This window comes from Pholcus phalangioides, unplaced genomic scaffold, assembly GCF_987345545.1.
Source record: "Pholcus phalangioides strain wild (caught in Gottingen) unplaced genomic scaffold, Ppha-v1.0 ptg000004l_1, whole genome shotgun sequence".
Classification (NCBI taxonomy): Eukaryota; Metazoa; Arthropoda; class Arachnida; order Araneae; family Pholcidae; genus Pholcus; species Pholcus phalangioides.
Window position 1 is genome coordinate 9,613,666 of NW_028301597.1, and position 17,984 is coordinate 9,631,649.

Below are 17,984 nucleotides of genomic sequence, written 5' to 3' on the forward strand. Positions count from 1 at the left end.
GACTCCGAAAAATCATGGCATTCGAAACAGATTTTTGCGATTTTTTTCTCACGGGTACGAGTTACGCGGTTGCTGTTGACTTTTTCTTGTTCGAAATCTGATTCTCTATAAAATGCACCTAATGGTTTCCTTTTAGCTTGAAATTTTTTTTTCTCGAAAATCCACAGTACCCTCCCTTGGAAAAATGACTCCGAAAAATCATGGCATTCGAAACAGATTTTTGCGATTTTTTTCTCACGGGTACGAGTTACGCGGTTGCGGTTGACTTTTTCTTATTCGAAATCAGATTCTCTATAAAATGCACCTAATGGTTTCCTTTTAGCTCGAAATTTTTTTTTCTCGAAAATCCACAGTACCCTCCCTTGGAAAAATGACTCCGAAAAATCATGGCATTCGAAACAGATTTTTGCGATTTTTTTCTCACGGGTACGAGTTACGCGGTTGCGGTTGACTTTTTCTTATTCGAAATCAGATTCTCTATAAAATGCACCTAATGGTTTCCTTTTAGCTTGAAATTTTTTTTTCTCGAAAATCCACAGTACCCTCCCTTGGAAAAATGACTCCGAAAAATCATGGCATTCGAAACAGATTTTTGCGATTTTTTTCTCACGGGTACGAGTTACGCGGTTGCTGTTGACTTTTTCTTGTTCGAAATCTGATTCTCTATAAAATGCACCTAATGGTTTCCTTTTAGCTTGAAATTTTTTTTTCTCGAAAATCCACAGTACCCTCCCTTGGAAAAATGACTCCGAAAAATCATGGCATTCGAAAGAGATTTTTGCGATTTTTTTCTCACGGGTACGAGTTACGCGGTTGCGGTTGACTTTTTCTTATTCGAAATCAGATTCTCTATAAAATGCACCTTATGGTTTCCTTTTAGCTCGAAATTTTTTTTTCTCGAAAATCCACAGTACCCTCCCTTGGAAAAATGACTCCGAAAAATCATGGCATTCGAAACAGATTTTTGCGATTTTTTTCTCACGGGTACGAGTTACGCGGTTGCGGTTGACTTTTTCTTATTCGAAATCAGATTCTCTATAAAATGCACCTAATGGTTTCCTTTTAGCTCGAAAATTTTTTTTCTCGAACGTCCACAGTACCCTCCCTTGGAAAAATGACTCCGAAAAATCATGGCATTCGAAACAGATTTTTGCGATTTTTTTCTCACGGGTACGAGTTACGCGGTTGCGGTTGACTTTTTCTTATTCGAAATCAGATTCTCTATAAAATGCACCTAATGGTTTCCTTTTAGCTTGAAATTTTTTTTTCTCGAAAATCCACAGTACCCTCCCTTGGAAAAATGACTCCGAAAAATCATGGCATTCGAAACAGATTTTTGCGATTTTTTTTCTCACGGGTACGAGTTACGCGGTTGCGGTTGACTTTTTCTTATTCGAAATCTGATTCTCTATAAAATGCACCTAATGGTTTCCTTTTAGCTTGAAATTTTTTTTTCTCGAAAATCCACAGTACCCTCCCTTGGAAAAATGACTCCGAAAAATCATGGCATTCGAAACAGATTTTTGCGATTTTTTTCTCACGGGTACGAGTTACGCGGTTGCTGTTGACTTTTTCTTGTTCGAAATCTGATTCTCTATAAAATGCACCTAATGGTTTCCTTTTAGCTTGAAATTTTTTTTTCTCGAAAATCCACAGTACCCTCCCTTGGAAAAATGACTCCGAAAAATCATGGCATTCGAAACAGATTTTTGCGATTTTTTTCTCACGGGTACGAGTTACGCGGTTGCGGTTGACTTTTTCTTATTCGAAATCTGATTCTCTATAAAATGCACCTAATGGTTTCCTTTTAGCTTGAAATTTTTTTTTCTCGAAAATCCACAGTACCCTCCCTTGGAAAAATGACTCCGAAAAATCATGGCATTCGAAACAGATTTTTGCGATTTTTTTCTCACGGGTACGAGTTACGCGGTTGCTGTTGACTTTTTCTTGTTCGAAATCTGATTCTCTATAAAATGCACCTAATGGTTTCCTTTTAGCTTGAAATTTTTTTTTCTCGAAAATCCACAGTACCCTCCCTTGGAAAAATGACTCCGAAAAATCATGGCATTCGAAACAGATTTTTGCGATTTTTTTCTCACGGGTACGAGTTACGCGGTTGCGGTTGACTTTTTCTTATTCGAAATCAGATTCTCTATAAAATGCACCTAATGGTTTCCTTTTAGCTCGAAATTTTTTTTTCTCGAAAATCCACAGTACCCTCCCTTGGAAAAATGACTCCGAAAAATCATGGCATTCGAAACAGATTTTTGCGATTTTTTTCTCACGGGTACGAGTTACGCGGTTGCGGTTGACTTTTTCTTATTCGAAATCAGATTCTCTATAAAATGCACCTAATGGTTTCCTTTTAGCTTGAAATTTTTTTTTCTCGAAAATCCACAGTACCCTCCCTTGGAAAAATGACTCCGAAAAATCATGGCATTCGAAACAGATTTTTGCGATTTTTTTCTCACGGGTACGAGTTACGCGGTTGCTGTTGACTTTTTCTTGTTCGAAATCTGATTCTCTATAAAATGCACCTAATGGTTTCCTTTTAGCTTGAAATTTTTTTTTCTCGAAAATCCACAGTACCCTCCCTTGGAAAAATGACTCCGAAAAATCATGGCATTCGAAAGAGATTTTTGCGATTTTTTTCTCACGGGTACGAGTTACGCGGTTGCGGTTGACTTTTTCTTATTCGAAATCAGATTCTCTATAAAATGCACCTTATGGTTTCCTTTTAGCTCGAAATTTTTTTTTCTCGAAAATCCACAGTACCCTCCCTTGGAAAAATGACTCCGAAAAATCATGGCATTCGAAACAGATTTTTGCGATTTTTTTCTCACGGGTACGAGTTACGCGGTTGCGGTTGACTTTTTCTTATTCGAAATCAGATTCTCTATAAAATGCACCTAATGGTTTCCTTTTAGCTCGAAAATTTTTTTTCTCGAACGTCCACAGTACCCTCCCTTGGAAAAATGACTCCGAAAAATCATGGCATTCGAAACAGATTTTTGCGATTTTTTTCTCACGGGTACGAGTTACGCGGTTGCGGTTGACTTTTTCTTATTCGAAATCAGATTCTCTATAAAATGCACCTAATGGTTTCCTTTTAGCTTGAAATTTTTTTTTCTCGAAAATCCACAGTACCCTCCCTTGGAAAAATGACTCCGAAAAATCATGGCATTCGAAACAGATTTTTGCGATTTTTTTCTCACGGGTACGAGTTACGCGGTTGCGGTTGACTTTTTCTTATTCGAAATCAGATTCTCTATAAAATGCACCTAATGGTTTCCTTTTAGCTTGAAATTTTTTTTTCTCGAAAATCCACAGTACCCTCCCTTGGAAAAATGACTCCGAAAAATCATGGCATTCGAAACAGATTTTTGCGATTTTTTTTCTCACGGGTACGAGTTACGCGGTTGCGGTTGACTTTTTCTTATTCGAAATCAGATTCTCTATAAAATGCACCTAATGGTTTCCTTTTAGCTCGAAATTTTTTTTTCTCGAAAATCCACAGTACCCTCCCTTGGAAAAATGACTCCGAAAAATCATGGCATTCGAAACAGATTTTTGCGATTTTTTTCTCACGGGTACGAGTTACGCGGTTGCGGTTGACTTTTTCTTATTCGAAATCAGATTCTCTATAAAATGCACCTAATGGTTTCCTTTTAGCTTGAAATTTTTTTTTCTCGAAAATCCACAGTACCCTCCCTTGGAAAAATGACTCCGAAAAATCATGGCATTCGAAACAGATTTTTGCGATTTTGTTCTCACGGGTACGAGTTACGCGGTTGCGGTTGACTCTTTCTTATTCGAAATCAGATTCTCTATAAAATGCACCTAATGGTTTCCTTTTAGCTTGAAATTTTTTTTTCTCGAAAATCCACAGTACCCTCCCTTGGAAAAATGACTCCGAAAAATCATGGCATTCGAAACAGATTTTTGCGATTTTTTTCTCACGGGTACGAGTTACGCGGTTGCGGTTGACTTTTTCTTATTCGAAATCAGATTCTCTATAAAATGCACCTAATGGTTTCCTTTTAGCTCGAAATTTTTTTTTCTCGAAAATCCACAGTACCCTCCCTTGAAAAAATGACTCCGAAAAATCATGGCATTCGAAACAGATTTTTGCGATTTTTTTCTCACGGGTACGAGTTACGCGGTTGCGGTTGACTCTTTCTTATTCGAAATCAGATTCTCTATAAAATGCACCTAATGGTTTCCTTTTAGCTTGAAATTTTTTTTTCTCGAAAATCCACAGTACCCTCCCTTGGAAAAATGACTCCGAAAAATCATGGCATTCGAAACAGATTTTTGCGATTTTTTTCTCACGGGTACGAGTTACGCGGTTGCGGTTGACTTTTTCTTATTCGAAATCAGATTCTCTATAAAATGCACCTAATGGTTTCCTTTTAGCTTGAAATTTTTTTTTCTCGAAAATCCACAGTACCCTCCCTTGGAAAAATGACTCCGAAAAATCATGGCATTCGAAACAGATTTTTGCGATTTTTTTTCTCACGGGTACGAGTTACGCGGTTGCGGTTGACTTTTTCTTATTCGAAATCTGATTCTCTATAAAATGCACCTAATGGTTTCCTTTTAGCTTGAAATTTTTTTTTCTCGAAAATCCACAGTACCCTCCCTTGGAAAAATGACTCCGAAAAATCATGGCATTCGAAACAGATTTTTGCGATTTTGTTCTCACGGGTACGAGTTACGCGGTTGCGGTTGACTCTTTCTTATTCGAAATCAGATTCTCTATAAAATGCACCTAATGGTTTCCTTTTAGCTTGAAATTTTTTTTTCTCGAAAATCCACAGTACCCTCCCTTGGAAAAATGACTCCGAAAAATCATGGCATTCGAAACAGATTTTTGCGATTTTTTTCTCACGGGTACGAGTTACGCGGTTGCGGTTGACTTTTTCTTATTCGAAATCAGATTCTCTATAAAATGCACCTAATGGTTTCCTTTTAGCTCGAAATTTTTTTTTCTCGAAAATCCACAGTACCCTCCCTTGGAAAAATGACTCCGAAAAATCATGGCATTCGAAACAGATTTTTGCGATTTTTTTCTCACGGGTACGAGTTACGCGGTTGCGGTTGACTTTTTCTTATTCGAAATCAGATTCTCTATAAAATGCACCTAATGGTTTCCTTTTAGCTTGAAATTTTTTTTTCTCGAAAATCCACAGTACCCTCCCTTGGAAAAATGACTCCGAAAAATCATGGCATTCGAAACAGATTTTTGCGATTTTGTTCTCACGGGTACGAGTTACGCGGTTGCGGTTGACTCTTTCTTATTCGAAATCAGATTCTCTATAAAATGCACCTAATGGTTTCCTTTTAGCTTGAAATTTTTTTTTCTCGAAAATCCACAGTACCCTCCCTTGGAAAAATGACTCCGAAAAATCATGGCATTCGAAACAGATTTTTGCGATTTTTTTCTCACGGGTACGAGTTACGCGGTTGCGGTTGACTCTTTCTTATTCGAAATCAGATTCTCTATAAAATGCACCTAATGGTTTCCTTTTAGCTTGAAATTTTTTTTTCTCGAAAATCCACAGTACCCTCCCTTGGAAAAATGACTCCGAAAAATCATGGCATTCGAAACAGATTTTTGCGATTTTTTTCTCACGGGTACGAGTTACGCGGTTGCGGTTGACTTTTTCTTATTCGAAATCAGATTCTCTATAAAATGCACCTAATGGTTTCCTTTTAGCTTGAAATTTTTTTTTCTCGAAAATCCACAGTACCCTCCCTTGGAAAAATGACTCCGAAAAATCATGGCATTCGAAACAGATTTTTGCGATTTTTTTCTCACGGGTACGAGTTACGCGGTTGCGGTTGACTTTTTCTTATTCGAAATCTGATTCTCTATAAAATGCACCTAATGGTTTCCTTTTAGCTTGAAATTTTTTTTTCTCGAAAATCCACAGTACCCTCCCTTGGAAAAATGACTCCGAAAAATCATGGCATTCGAAACAGATTTTTGCGATTTTTTTCTCACGGGTACGAGTTACGCGGTTGCTGTTGACTTTTTCTTGTTCGAAATCTGATTCTCTATAAAATGCACCTAATGGTTTCCTTTTAGCTTGAAATTTTTTTTTCTCGAAAATCCACAGTACCCTCCCTTGGAAAAATGACTCCGAAAAATCATGGCATTCGAAACAGATTTTTGCGATTTTTTTCTCACGGGTACGAGTTACGCGGTTGCGGTTGACTTTTTCTTATTCGAAATCAGATTCTCTATAAAATGCACCTAATGGTTTCCTTTTAGCTCGAAATTTTTTTTTCTCGAAAATCCACAGTACCCTCCCTTGGAAAAATGACTCCGAAAAATCATGGCATTCGAAACAGATTTTTGCGATTTTTTTCTCACGGGTACGAGTTACGCGGTTGCGGTTGACTTTTTCTTATTCGAAATCAGATTCTCTATAAAATGCACCTAATGGTTTCCTTTTAGCTTGAAATTTTTTTTTCTCGAAAATCCACAGTACCCTCCCTTGGAAAAATGACTCCGAAAAATCATGGCATTCGAAACAGATTTTTGCGATTTTTTTCTCACGGGTACGAGTTACGCGGTTGCTGTTGACTTTTTCTTGTTCGAAATCTGATTCTCTATAAAATGCACCTAATGGTTTCCTTTTAGCTTGAAATTTTTTTTTCTCGAAAATCCACAGTACCCTCCCTTGGAAAAATGACTCCGAAAAATCATGGCATTCGAAAGAGATTTTTGCGATTTTTTTCTCACGGGTACGAGTTACGCGGTTGCGGTTGACTTTTTCTTATTCGAAATCAGATTCTCTATAAAATGCACCTTATGGTTTCCTTTTAGCTCGAAATTTTTTTTTCTCGAAAATCCACAGTACCCTCCCTTGGAAAAATGACTCCGAAAAATCATGGCATTCGAAACAGATTTTTGCGATTTTTTTCTCACGGGTACGAGTTACGCGGTTGCGGTTGACTTTTTCTTATTCGAAATCAGATTCTCTATAAAATGCACCTAATGGTTTCCTTTTAGCTCGAAAATTTTTTTTCTCGAACGTCCACAGTACCCTCCCTTGGAAAAATGACTCCGAAAAATCATGGCATTCGAAACAGATTTTTGCGATTTTTTTCTCACGGGTACGAGTTACGCGGTTGCGGTTGACTTTTTCTTATTCGAAATCAGATTCTCTATAAAATGCACCTAATGGTTTCCTTTTAGCTTGAAATTTTTTTTTCTCGAAAATCCACAGTACCCTCCCTTGGAAAAATGACTCCGAAAAATCATGGCATTCGAAACAGATTTTTGCGATTTTTTTTCTCACGGGTACGAGTTACGCGGTTGCTGTTGACTTTTTCTTGTTCGAAATCTGATTCTCTATAAAATGCACCTAATGGTTTCCTTTTAGCTTGAAATTTTTTTTTCTCGAAAATCCACAGTACCCTCCCTTGGAAAAATGACTCCGAAAAATCATGGCATTCGAAACAGATTTTTGCGATTTTTTTTCTCACGGGTACGAGTTACGCGGTTGCGGTTGACTTTTCCTTATTCGAAATCAGATTCTCTATAAAATGCACCTAATGGTTTCCTTTTAGCTTGAAATTTTTTTTTCTCGAAAATCCACAGTACCCCTCCCTTGGAAAAATGACTCCGAAAAATCATGGCATTCGAAACAGATTTTTGCGATTTTGTTCTCACGGGTACGAGTTACGCGGTTGCGGTTGACTCTTTCTTATTCGAAATCAGATTCTCTATAAAATGCACCTAATGGTTTCCTTTTAGCTTGAAATTTTTTTTTCTCGAAAATCCACAGTACCCTCCCTTGCAAAAATGACTCCGAAAAATCATGGCATTCGAAACAGATTTTTTGCGATTTTTTTCTCACGGGTACGAGTTACGCGGTTGCGGTTGACTTTTTCTTATTCGAAATCTGATTCTCTATAAAATGCACCTAATGGTTTCCTTTTAGCTTGAAATTTTTTTTTCTCGAAAATCCACAGTACCCTCCCTTGGAAAAATGACTCCGAAAAATCATGGCATTCGAAACAGATTTTTGCGATTTTTTTCTCACGGGTACGAGTTACGCGGTTGCGGTTGACTTTTTCTTATTCGAAATCAGATTCTCTATAAAATGCACCTAATGGTTTCCTTTTAGCTCGAAATTTTTTTTTCTCGAACGTCCACAGTACCCTCCCTTGGAAAAATGACTCCGAAAAATCATGGCATTCGAAACAGATTTTTGCGATTTTTTTCTCACGGGTACGAGTTACGCGGTTGCGGTTGACTTTTTCTTATTCGAAATCAGATTCTCTATAAAATGCACCTAATGGTTTCCTTTTAGCTTGAAATTTTTTTTTCTCGAAAATCCACAGTACCCTCCCTTGGAAAAATGACTCCGAAAAATCATGGCATTCGAAACAGATTTTTGCGATTTTGTTCTCACGGGTACGAGTTACGCGGTTGCGGTTGACTCTTTCTTATTCGAAATCAGATTCACTATAAAATTCACCTAATGGTTTCCTTTTAGCTTGAAATTTTTTTTTTCTCGAAAATCCACAGTACCCTCCCTTGGAAAAATGACTCCGAAAAATCATGGCATTCGAAACAGATTTTTGCGATTTTTTTCTCACGGGTACGAGTTACGCGGTTGCGGTTGACTTTTTCTTATTCGAAATCAGATTCTCTATAAAATGCACCTAATGGTTTCCTTTTAGCTCGAAATTTTTTTTTCTCGAAAATCCACAGTACCCTCCCTTGGAAAAATGACTCCGAAAAATCATGGCATTCGAAACAGATTTTTGCGATTTTGTTCTCACGGGTACGAGTTACGCGGTTGCGGTTGACCCTTTCTTATTCGAAATCAGATTCTCTATAAAATGCACCTAATGGTTTCCTTTTAGCTTGAAATTTTTTTTTCTCGAAAATCCACAGTACCCTCCCTTGGAAAAATGACTCCGAAAAATCATGGCATTCGAAATAGATTTTAGCGATTTTTTTCTCACGGATACGAGTTACGCGGTTGCGGTTGACTTTTTCTTATTCGAAATCTGATTCTCTATAAAATGCACCTAATGGTTTCCTTTTAGCTTGAAATTTTTTTTTCTCGAAAATCCACAGTACCCTCCCTTGGAAAAATGACTCCGAAAAATCATGGCATTCGAAACAGATTTTTTGCGATTTTTTTCTCACGGGTACGAGTTACGCGGTTGCGGTTGACTTTTTCTTATTCGAAATCAGATTCTCTATAAAATGCACCTAATGGTTTCCTTTTAGCTTGAAATTTTTTTTTCTCGAAAATCCACAGTACCCTCCCTTGGAAAAATGACTCCGAAAAATCATGGCATTCGAAACAGATTTTTGCGATTTTTTTCTCACGGGTACGAGTTACGCGGTTGCGGTTGACTTTTTCTTATTCGAAATCAGATTCTCTATAAAATGCACCTAATGGTTTCCTTTTAGCTTGAAATTTTTTTTTCTCGAAAATCCACAGTACCCTCCCTTGGAAAAATGACACCGAAAAATCATGGCATTCGAAACAGATTTTTGCGATTTTTTTTCTCACGGGTACGAGTTACGCGGTTGCGGTTGACTTTTTCTTATTCGAAATCTGATTCTCTATAAAATGCACCTAGTGGTTTCCTTTTAGCTTGAAATTTTTTTTTCTCGAAAATCCACAGTACCCTCCCTTGGAAAAATGACTCCGAAAAATCATGGCATTCGAAACAGATTTTTGCGATTTTTTTCTCACGGGTACGAGTTACGCGGTTGCGGTTGACTTTTTCTTATTCGAAATCAGATTCTCTATAAAATGCACCTAATGGTTTCCTTTTAGCTTGAAATTTTTTTTTCTCGAAAATCCACAGTACCCTCCCTTGGAAAAATGACTCCGAAAAATCATGGCATTCGAAACAGATTTTTTGCGATTTTTTTCTCACGGGTACGAGTTACGCGGTTGCGGTTGACTTTTTCTTATTCGAAATCAGATTCTCTATAAAATGCACCTAATGGTTACCTTTTAGCTTGAAATTTTTTTTCTCGAAAATCCACAGTACCCTCCCTTGGAAAAATGACTCCGAAAAATCATGGCATTCGAAACAGATTTTTGCGATTTTTTTCTCACGGGTACGAGTTACGCGGTTGCGGTTGACTTTTTCTTATTCGAAATCAGATTCTCTATAAAATGCACCTAATGGTTTCCTTTTTGCTTGAAATTTTTTTTTCTCGAAAATCCACAGTACCCTCCCTTGGAAAAATGACTCCGAAAAATCATGGCATTCGAAACAGATTTTTTGCGATTTTTTTCTCACGGGTACGAGTTACGCGGTTGCGGTTGACTTTTTCTTATTCGAAATCAGATTCTCTATAAAATGCACCTAATGGTTTCCTTTTAGCTTGAAATTTTTTTTTCTCGAAAATCCACAGTACCCTCCCTTGGAAAAATGACTCCGAAAAATCATGGCATTCGAAACAGATTTTTGCGATTTTTTTCTCACGGGTACGAGTTACGCGGTTGCGGTTGACTTTTTCTTATTCGAAATCAGATTCTCTATAAAATGCACCTAATGGTTTCCTTTTAGCTTGAAATTTTTTTTTCTCGAAAATCCACAGTACCCTCCCTTGGAAAAATGACTCCGAAAAATCATGGCATTCGAAACAGATTTTTTTGCGATTTTTTTCTCACGGGTACGAGTTACGCGGTTGCGGTTGTCTTTTTCTTATTCGAAATCAGATTCTCTATAAAATGCACCTAATGGTTTCCTTTTAGCTTGAAATTTTTTTTTCTCGAAAATCCACAGTGCCCTCCCTTGGAAAAATGACTCCGAAAAATCATGGCATTCGAAACAGATTTTTGCGATTTTTTTCTCACGGGTACGAGTTACGCGGTTGCGGTTGACTTTTTCTTATTCGAAATCAGATTCTCTATAAAATGCCCCTAATGGTTACCTTTTAGCTTGAAATTTTTTTTTCTCGAAAATCCACAGTACCCTCCCTTGGAAAAATGACTCCGAAAAATCATATCATTCGAAACAGATTTTTGCGATTTTTTTCTCACGGGTACGAGTTACGCGGTTGCGGTTGACTTTTTCTTATTCGAAATCTGATTCTCTATAAAATGCACCTAGTGGTTTCCTTTTAGCTTGAAATTTTTTTTCTCGAAAATCCACAGTACCCTCCCTTGGAAAAATGACTCCGAAAAATCATGGCATTCGAAACAGATTTTTGCGATTTTTTTCTCACGGGTACGAGTTACGCGGTTGCGGTTGTCTTTTTCTTATTCGAAATCAGATTCTCTATAAAATGCACCTAATGGTTTCCTTTTAGCTTGAAATTTTTTTTTCTCGAAAATCCACAGTACCCTCCCTTGGAAAAATGACTCCGAAAAATCATGGCATTCGAAACAGATTTTTTGCGATTTTTTTCTCACGGGTACGAGTTACGCGGTTGCGGTTGACTTTTTCTTATTCGAAATCAGATTCTCTATAAAATGCACCTAATGGTTACCTTTTAGCTTGAAATTTTTTTTCTCGAAAATCCACAGTACCCTCCCTTGGAAAAATGACTCCGAAAAATCATGGCATTCGAAACAGATTTTTGCGATTTTTTTCTCACGGGTACGAGTTACGCGGTTGCGGTTGACTTTTTCTTATTCGAAATCAGATTCTCTATAAAATGCACCTAATGGTTTCCTTTTTGCTTGAAATTTTTTTTTCTCGAAAATCCACAGTACCCTCCCTTGGAAAAATGACTCCGAAAAATCATGGCATTCGAAACAGATTTTTTGCGATTTTTTTCTCACGGGTACGAGTTACGCGGTTGCGGTTGACTTTTTCTTATTCGAAATCAGATTCTCTATAAAATGCACCTAATGGTTACCTTTTAGCTTGAAATTTTTTTTCTCGAAAATCCACAGTACCCTCCCTTGGAAAAATGACTCCGAAAAATCATGGCATTCGAAACAGATTTTTGCGATTTTTTTCTCACGGGTACGAGTTACGCGGTTGCGGTTGACTTTTTCTTATTCGAAATCAGATTCTCTATAAAATGCACCTAATGGTTTCCTTTTAGCTTGAAATTTTTTTTTCTCGAAAATCCACAGTACCCTCCCTTGGAAAAATGACTCCGAAAAATCATGGCATTCGAAACAGATTTTTTTGCGATTTTTTTCTCACGGGTACGAGTTACGCGGTTGCGGTTGTCTTTTTCTTATTCGAAATCAGATTCTCTATAAAATGCACCTAATGGTTTCCTTTTAGCTTGAAATTTTTTTTTCTCGAAAATCCACAGTGCCCTCCCTTGGAAAAATGACTCCGAAAAATCATGGCATTCGAAACAGATTTTTGCGATTTTTTTCTCACGGGTACGAGTTACGCGGTTGCGGTTGACTTTTTCTTATTCGAAATCAGATTCTCTATAAAATGCCCCTAATTGTTACCTTTTAGCTTGAAATTTTTTTTTCTCGAAAATCCACAGTACCCTCCCTTGGAAAAATGACTCCGAAAAATCATATCATTCGAAACAGATTTTTGCGATTTTTTTCTCACGGGTACGAGTTACGCGGTTGCGGTTGACTTTTTCTTATTCGAAATCTGATTCTCTATAAAATGCACCTAGTGGTTTCCTTTTAGCTTGAAATTTTTTTTCTCGAAAATCCACAGTACCCTCCCTTGGAAAAATGACTCCGAAAAATCATGGCATTCGAAACAGATTTTTGCGATTTTTTTATCACGGGTACGAGTTACGCGGTTGCGGTTGACTTTTTCTTATTCGAAATCAGATTCTCTATAAAATGCACCTAATGGTTTCCTTTTAGCTTGAAATTTTTTTTTCTCGAAAATCCACAGTACCCTCCCTTGGAAAAATGACTCCGAAAAATCATGGCATCCGAAACAGATTTTTTGCGATTTTTTTCTCACGGGTACGAGTTACGCGGTTGCGGTTGACTTTTTCTTATTCGAAATCAGATTCTCTATAAAATGCACCTAATGGTTACCTTTTAGCTTGAAATTTTTTTTCTCGAAAATCCACAGTACCCTCCCTTGGAAAAATGACTCCGAAAAATCATGGCATTCGAAACAGATTTTTTGCGATTTTTTTCTCACGGGTACGAGTTACGCGGTTGCGGTTGACTTTTTCTTATTCGAAATCAGATTCTCTATAAAATGCACCTAATGGTTTCCTTTTTGCTTGAAATTTTTTTTTCTCGAAAATCCACAGTACCCTCCCTTGGAAAAATGACTCCGAAAAATCATGGCATTCGAAACAGATTTTTTGCGATTTTTTTCTCACGGGTACGAGTTACGCGGTTGCGGTTGACTTTTTCTTATTCGAAATCAGATTCTCTATAAAATGCACCTAATGGTTTCCTTTTAGCTTGAAATTTTTTTTTCTCGAAAATCCACAGTACCCTCCCTTGGAAAAATGACTCCGAAAAATCATGGCATTCGAAACAGATTTTTGCGATTTTTTTCTCACGGGTACGAGTTACGCGGTTGCGGTTGACTTTTTCTTATTCGAAATCAGATTCTCTATAAAATGCACCTAATGGTTTCCTTTTAGCTTGAAATTTTTTTTTCTCGAAAATCCACAGTACCCTCCCTTGGAAAAATGACTCCGAAAAATCATGGCATTCGAAACAGATTTTTTTGCGATTTTTTTCTCACGGGTACGAGTTACGCGGTTGCGGTTGCCTTTTTCTTATTCGAAATCAGATTCTCTATAAAATGCACCTAATGGTTTCCTTTTAGCTTGAAATTTTTTTTTCTCGAAAATCCACAGTACCCTCCCTTGGAAAAATGACTCCGAAAAATCATATCATTCGAAACAGATTTTTTTGCGATTTTTTTCTCACGGGTACGAGTTACGCGGTTGCGGTTGACTTTTTCTTATTCGAAATCAGATTCTCTATAAAATGCACCTAATGGTTTCCTTTTAGCTTGAAATTTTTTTTTCTCGAAAATCCACAGTACCCTCCCTTGGAAAAATGACTCCGAAAAATCATGGCATTCGAAACAGATTTTTGCGATTTTTTTCTCACGGGTACGAGTTACGCGGTTGCGGTTGACTTTTTCTTATTCGAAATCAGATTCTCTATAAAATGCACCTAATGGTTACCTTTTAGCTTGAAATTTTTTTTTCTCGAAAATCCACAGTACCCTCCCTTGGAAAAATGACTCCGAAAAATCATATCATTCGAAACAGATTTTTTGCGATTTTTTTCTCACGGGTACGAGTTACGCGGTTGCGGTTGACTTTTTCTTATTCGAAATCTGATTCTCTATAAAATGCACCTAATGGTTTCCTTTTAGCTTGAAATTTTTTTTTCTCGAAAATCCACAGTACCTTCCCTTGGAAAAATGACTCCGAAAAATCATGGCATTCGAAACAGATTTTTGCGATTTTTTTCTCACGGGTACGAGTTACGCGGTTGCGGTTGACTTTTTCTTATTCGAAATCAGATTCTCTATAAAATGCACCTAATGGTTTCCTTTTAGCTTGAAATTTTTTTTTCTCGAAAATCCACAGTACCCTCCCTTGGAAAAATGACTCCGAAAAATCATGGCATTCGAAACAGATTTTTTTGCGATTTTTTTCTCACGGGTACGAGTTACGCGGTTGCGGTTGTCTTTTTCTTATTCGAAATCAGATTCTCTATAAAATGCACCTAATGGTTTCCTTTTAGCTTGAAATTTTTTTTTCTCGAAAATCCACAGTGCCCTCCCTTGGAAAAATCACTCCGAAAAATCATGGCATTCGAAACAGATTTTTGCGATTTTTTTCTCACGGGTACGAGTTACGCGGTTGCGGTTGACTTTTTCTTATTCGAAATCAGATTCTCTATAAAATGCCCCTAATGGTTACCTTTTAGCTTGAAATTTTTTTTTCTCGAAAATCCACAGTACCCTCCCTTGGAAAAATGACTCCGAAAAATCATATCATTCGAAACAGATTTTTGCGATTTTTTTCTCACGGGTACGAGTTACGCGGTTGCGGTTGACTTTTTCTTATTCGAAATCTGATTCTCTATAAAATGCACCTAGTGGTTTCCTTTTAGCTTGAAATTTTTTTTCTCGAAAATCCACAGTACCCTCCCTTGGAAAAATGACTCCGAAAAATCATGGCATTCGAAACAGATTTTTGCGATTTTTTTCTCACGGGTACGAGTTACGCGGTTGCGGTTGTCTTTTTCTTATTCGAAATCAGATTCTCTATAAAATGCACCTAATGGTTTCCTTTTAGCTTGAAATTTTTTTTTCTCGAAAATCCACAGTACCCTCCCTTGGAAAAATGACTCCGAAAAATCATGGCATTCGAAACAGATTTTTTGCGATTTTTTTCTCACGGGTACGAGTTACGCGGTTGCGGTTGACTTTTTCTTATTCGAAATCAGATTCTCTATAAAATGCACCTAATGGTTACCTTTTAGCTTGAAATTTTTTTTCTCGAAAATCCACAGTACCCTCCCTTGGAAAAATGACTCCGAAAAATCATGGCATTCGAAACAGATTTTTGCGATTTTTTTCTCACGGGTACGAGTTACGCGGTTGCGGTTGACTTTTTCTTATTCGAAATCAGATTCTCTATAAAATGCACCTAATGGTTTCCTTTTTGCTTGAAATTTTTTTTTCTCGAAAATCCACAGTACCCTCCCTTGGAAAAATGACTCCGAAAAATCATGGCATTCGAAACAGATTTTTTGCGATTTTTTTCTCACGGGTACGAGTTACGCGGTTGCGGTTGACTTTTTCTTATTCGAAATCAGATTCTCTATAAAATGCACCTAATGGTTACCTTTTAGCTTGAAATTTTTTTTCTCGAAAATCCACAGTACCCTCCCTTGGAAAAATGACTCCGAAAAATCATGGCATTCGAAACAGATTTTTGCGATTTTTTTCTCACGGGTACGAGTTACGCGGTTGCGGTTGACTTTTTCTTATTCGAAATCAGATTCTCTATAAAATGCACCTAATGGTTTCCTTTTAGCTTGAAATTTTTTTTTCTCGAAAATCCACAGTACCCTCCCTTGGAAAAATGACTCCGAAAAATCATGGCATTCGAAACAGATTTTTTTGCGATTTTTTTCTCACGGGTACGAGTTACGCGGTTGCGGTTGTCTTTTTCTTATTCGAAATCAGATTCTCTATAAAATGCACCTAATGGTTTCCTTTTAGCTTGAAATTTTTTTTTCTCGAAAATCCACAGTGCCCTCCCTTGGAAAAATGACTCCGAAAAATCATGGCATTCGAAACAGATTTTTGCGATTTTTTTCTCACGGGTACGAGTTACGCGGTTGCGGTTGACTTTTTCTTATTCGAAATCAGATTCTCTATAAAATGCCCCTAATTGTTACCTTTTAGCTTGAAATTTTTTTTTCTCGAAAATCCACAGTACCCTCCCTTGGAAAAATGACTCCGAAAAATCATATCATTCGAAACAGATTTTTGCGATTTTTTTCTCACGGGTACGAGTTACGCGGTTGCGGTTGACTTTTTCTTATTCGAAATCTGATTCTCTATAAAATGCACCTAGTGGTTTCCTTTTAGCTTGAAATTTTTTTTCTCGAAAATCCACAGTACCCTCCCTTGGAAAAATGACTCCGAAAAATCATGGCATTCGAAACAGATTTTTGCGATTTTTTTATCACGGGTACGAGTTACGCGGTTGCGGTTGACTTTTTCTTATTCGAAATCAGATTCTCTATAAAATGCACCTAATGGTTTCCTTTTAGCTTGAAATTTTTTTTTCTCGAAAATCCACAGTACCCTCCCTTGGAAAAATGACTCCGAAAAATCATGGCATCCGAAACAGATTTTTTGCGATTTTTTTCTCACGGGTACGAGTTACGCGGTTGCGGTTGACTTTTTCTTATTCGAAATCAGATTCTCTATAAAATGCACCTAATGGTTACCTTTTAGCTTGAAATTTTTTTTCTCGAAAATCCACAGTACCCTCCCTTGGAAAAATGACTCCGAAAAATCATGGCATTCGAAACAGACTTTTTGCGATTTTTTTCTCACGGGTACGAGTTACGCGGTTGCGGTTGACTTTTTCTTATTCGAAATCAGATTCTCTATAAAATGCACCTAATGGTTTCCTTTTTGCTTGAAATTTTTTTTTCTCGAAAATCCACAGTACCCTCCCTTGGAAAAATGACTCCGAAAAATCATGGCATTCGAAACAGATTTTTTGCGATTTTTTTCTCACGGGTACGAGTTACGCGGTTGCGGTTGACTTTTTCTTATTCGAAATCAGATTCTCTATAAAATGCACCTAATGGTTTCCTTTTAGCTTGAAATTTTTTTTTCTCGAAAATCCACAGTACCCTCCCTTGGAAAAATGACTCCGAAAAATCATGGCATTCGAAACAGATTTTTGCGATTTTTTTCTCACGGGTACGAGTTACGCGGTTGCGGTTGACTTTTTCTTATTCGAAATCAGATTCTCTATAAAATGCACCTAATGGTTTCCTTTTAGCTTGAAATTTTTTTTTCTCGAAAATCCACAGTACCCTCCCTTGGAAAAATGACTCCGAAAAATCATGGCATTCGAAACAGATTTTTTTGCGATTTTTTTCTCACGGGTACGAGTTACGCGGTTGCGGTTGCCTTTTTCTTATTCGAAATCAGATTCTCTATAAAATGCACCTAATGGTTTCCTTTTAGCTTGAAATTTTTTTTTCTCGAAAATCCACAGTACCCTCCCTTGGAAAAATGACTCCGAAAAATCATATCATTCGAAACAGATTTTTTTGCGATTTTTTTCTCACGGGTACGAGTTACGCGGTTGCGGTTGACTTTTTCTTATTCGAAATCAGATTCTCTATAAAATGCACCTAATGGTTTCCTTTTAGCTTGAAATTTTTTTTTCTCGAAAATCCACAGTACCCTCCCTTGGAAAAATGACTCCGAAAAATCATGGCATTCGAAACAGATTTTTGCGATTTTTTTCTCACGGGTACGAGTTACGCGGTTGCGGTTGACTTTTTCTTATTCGAAATCAG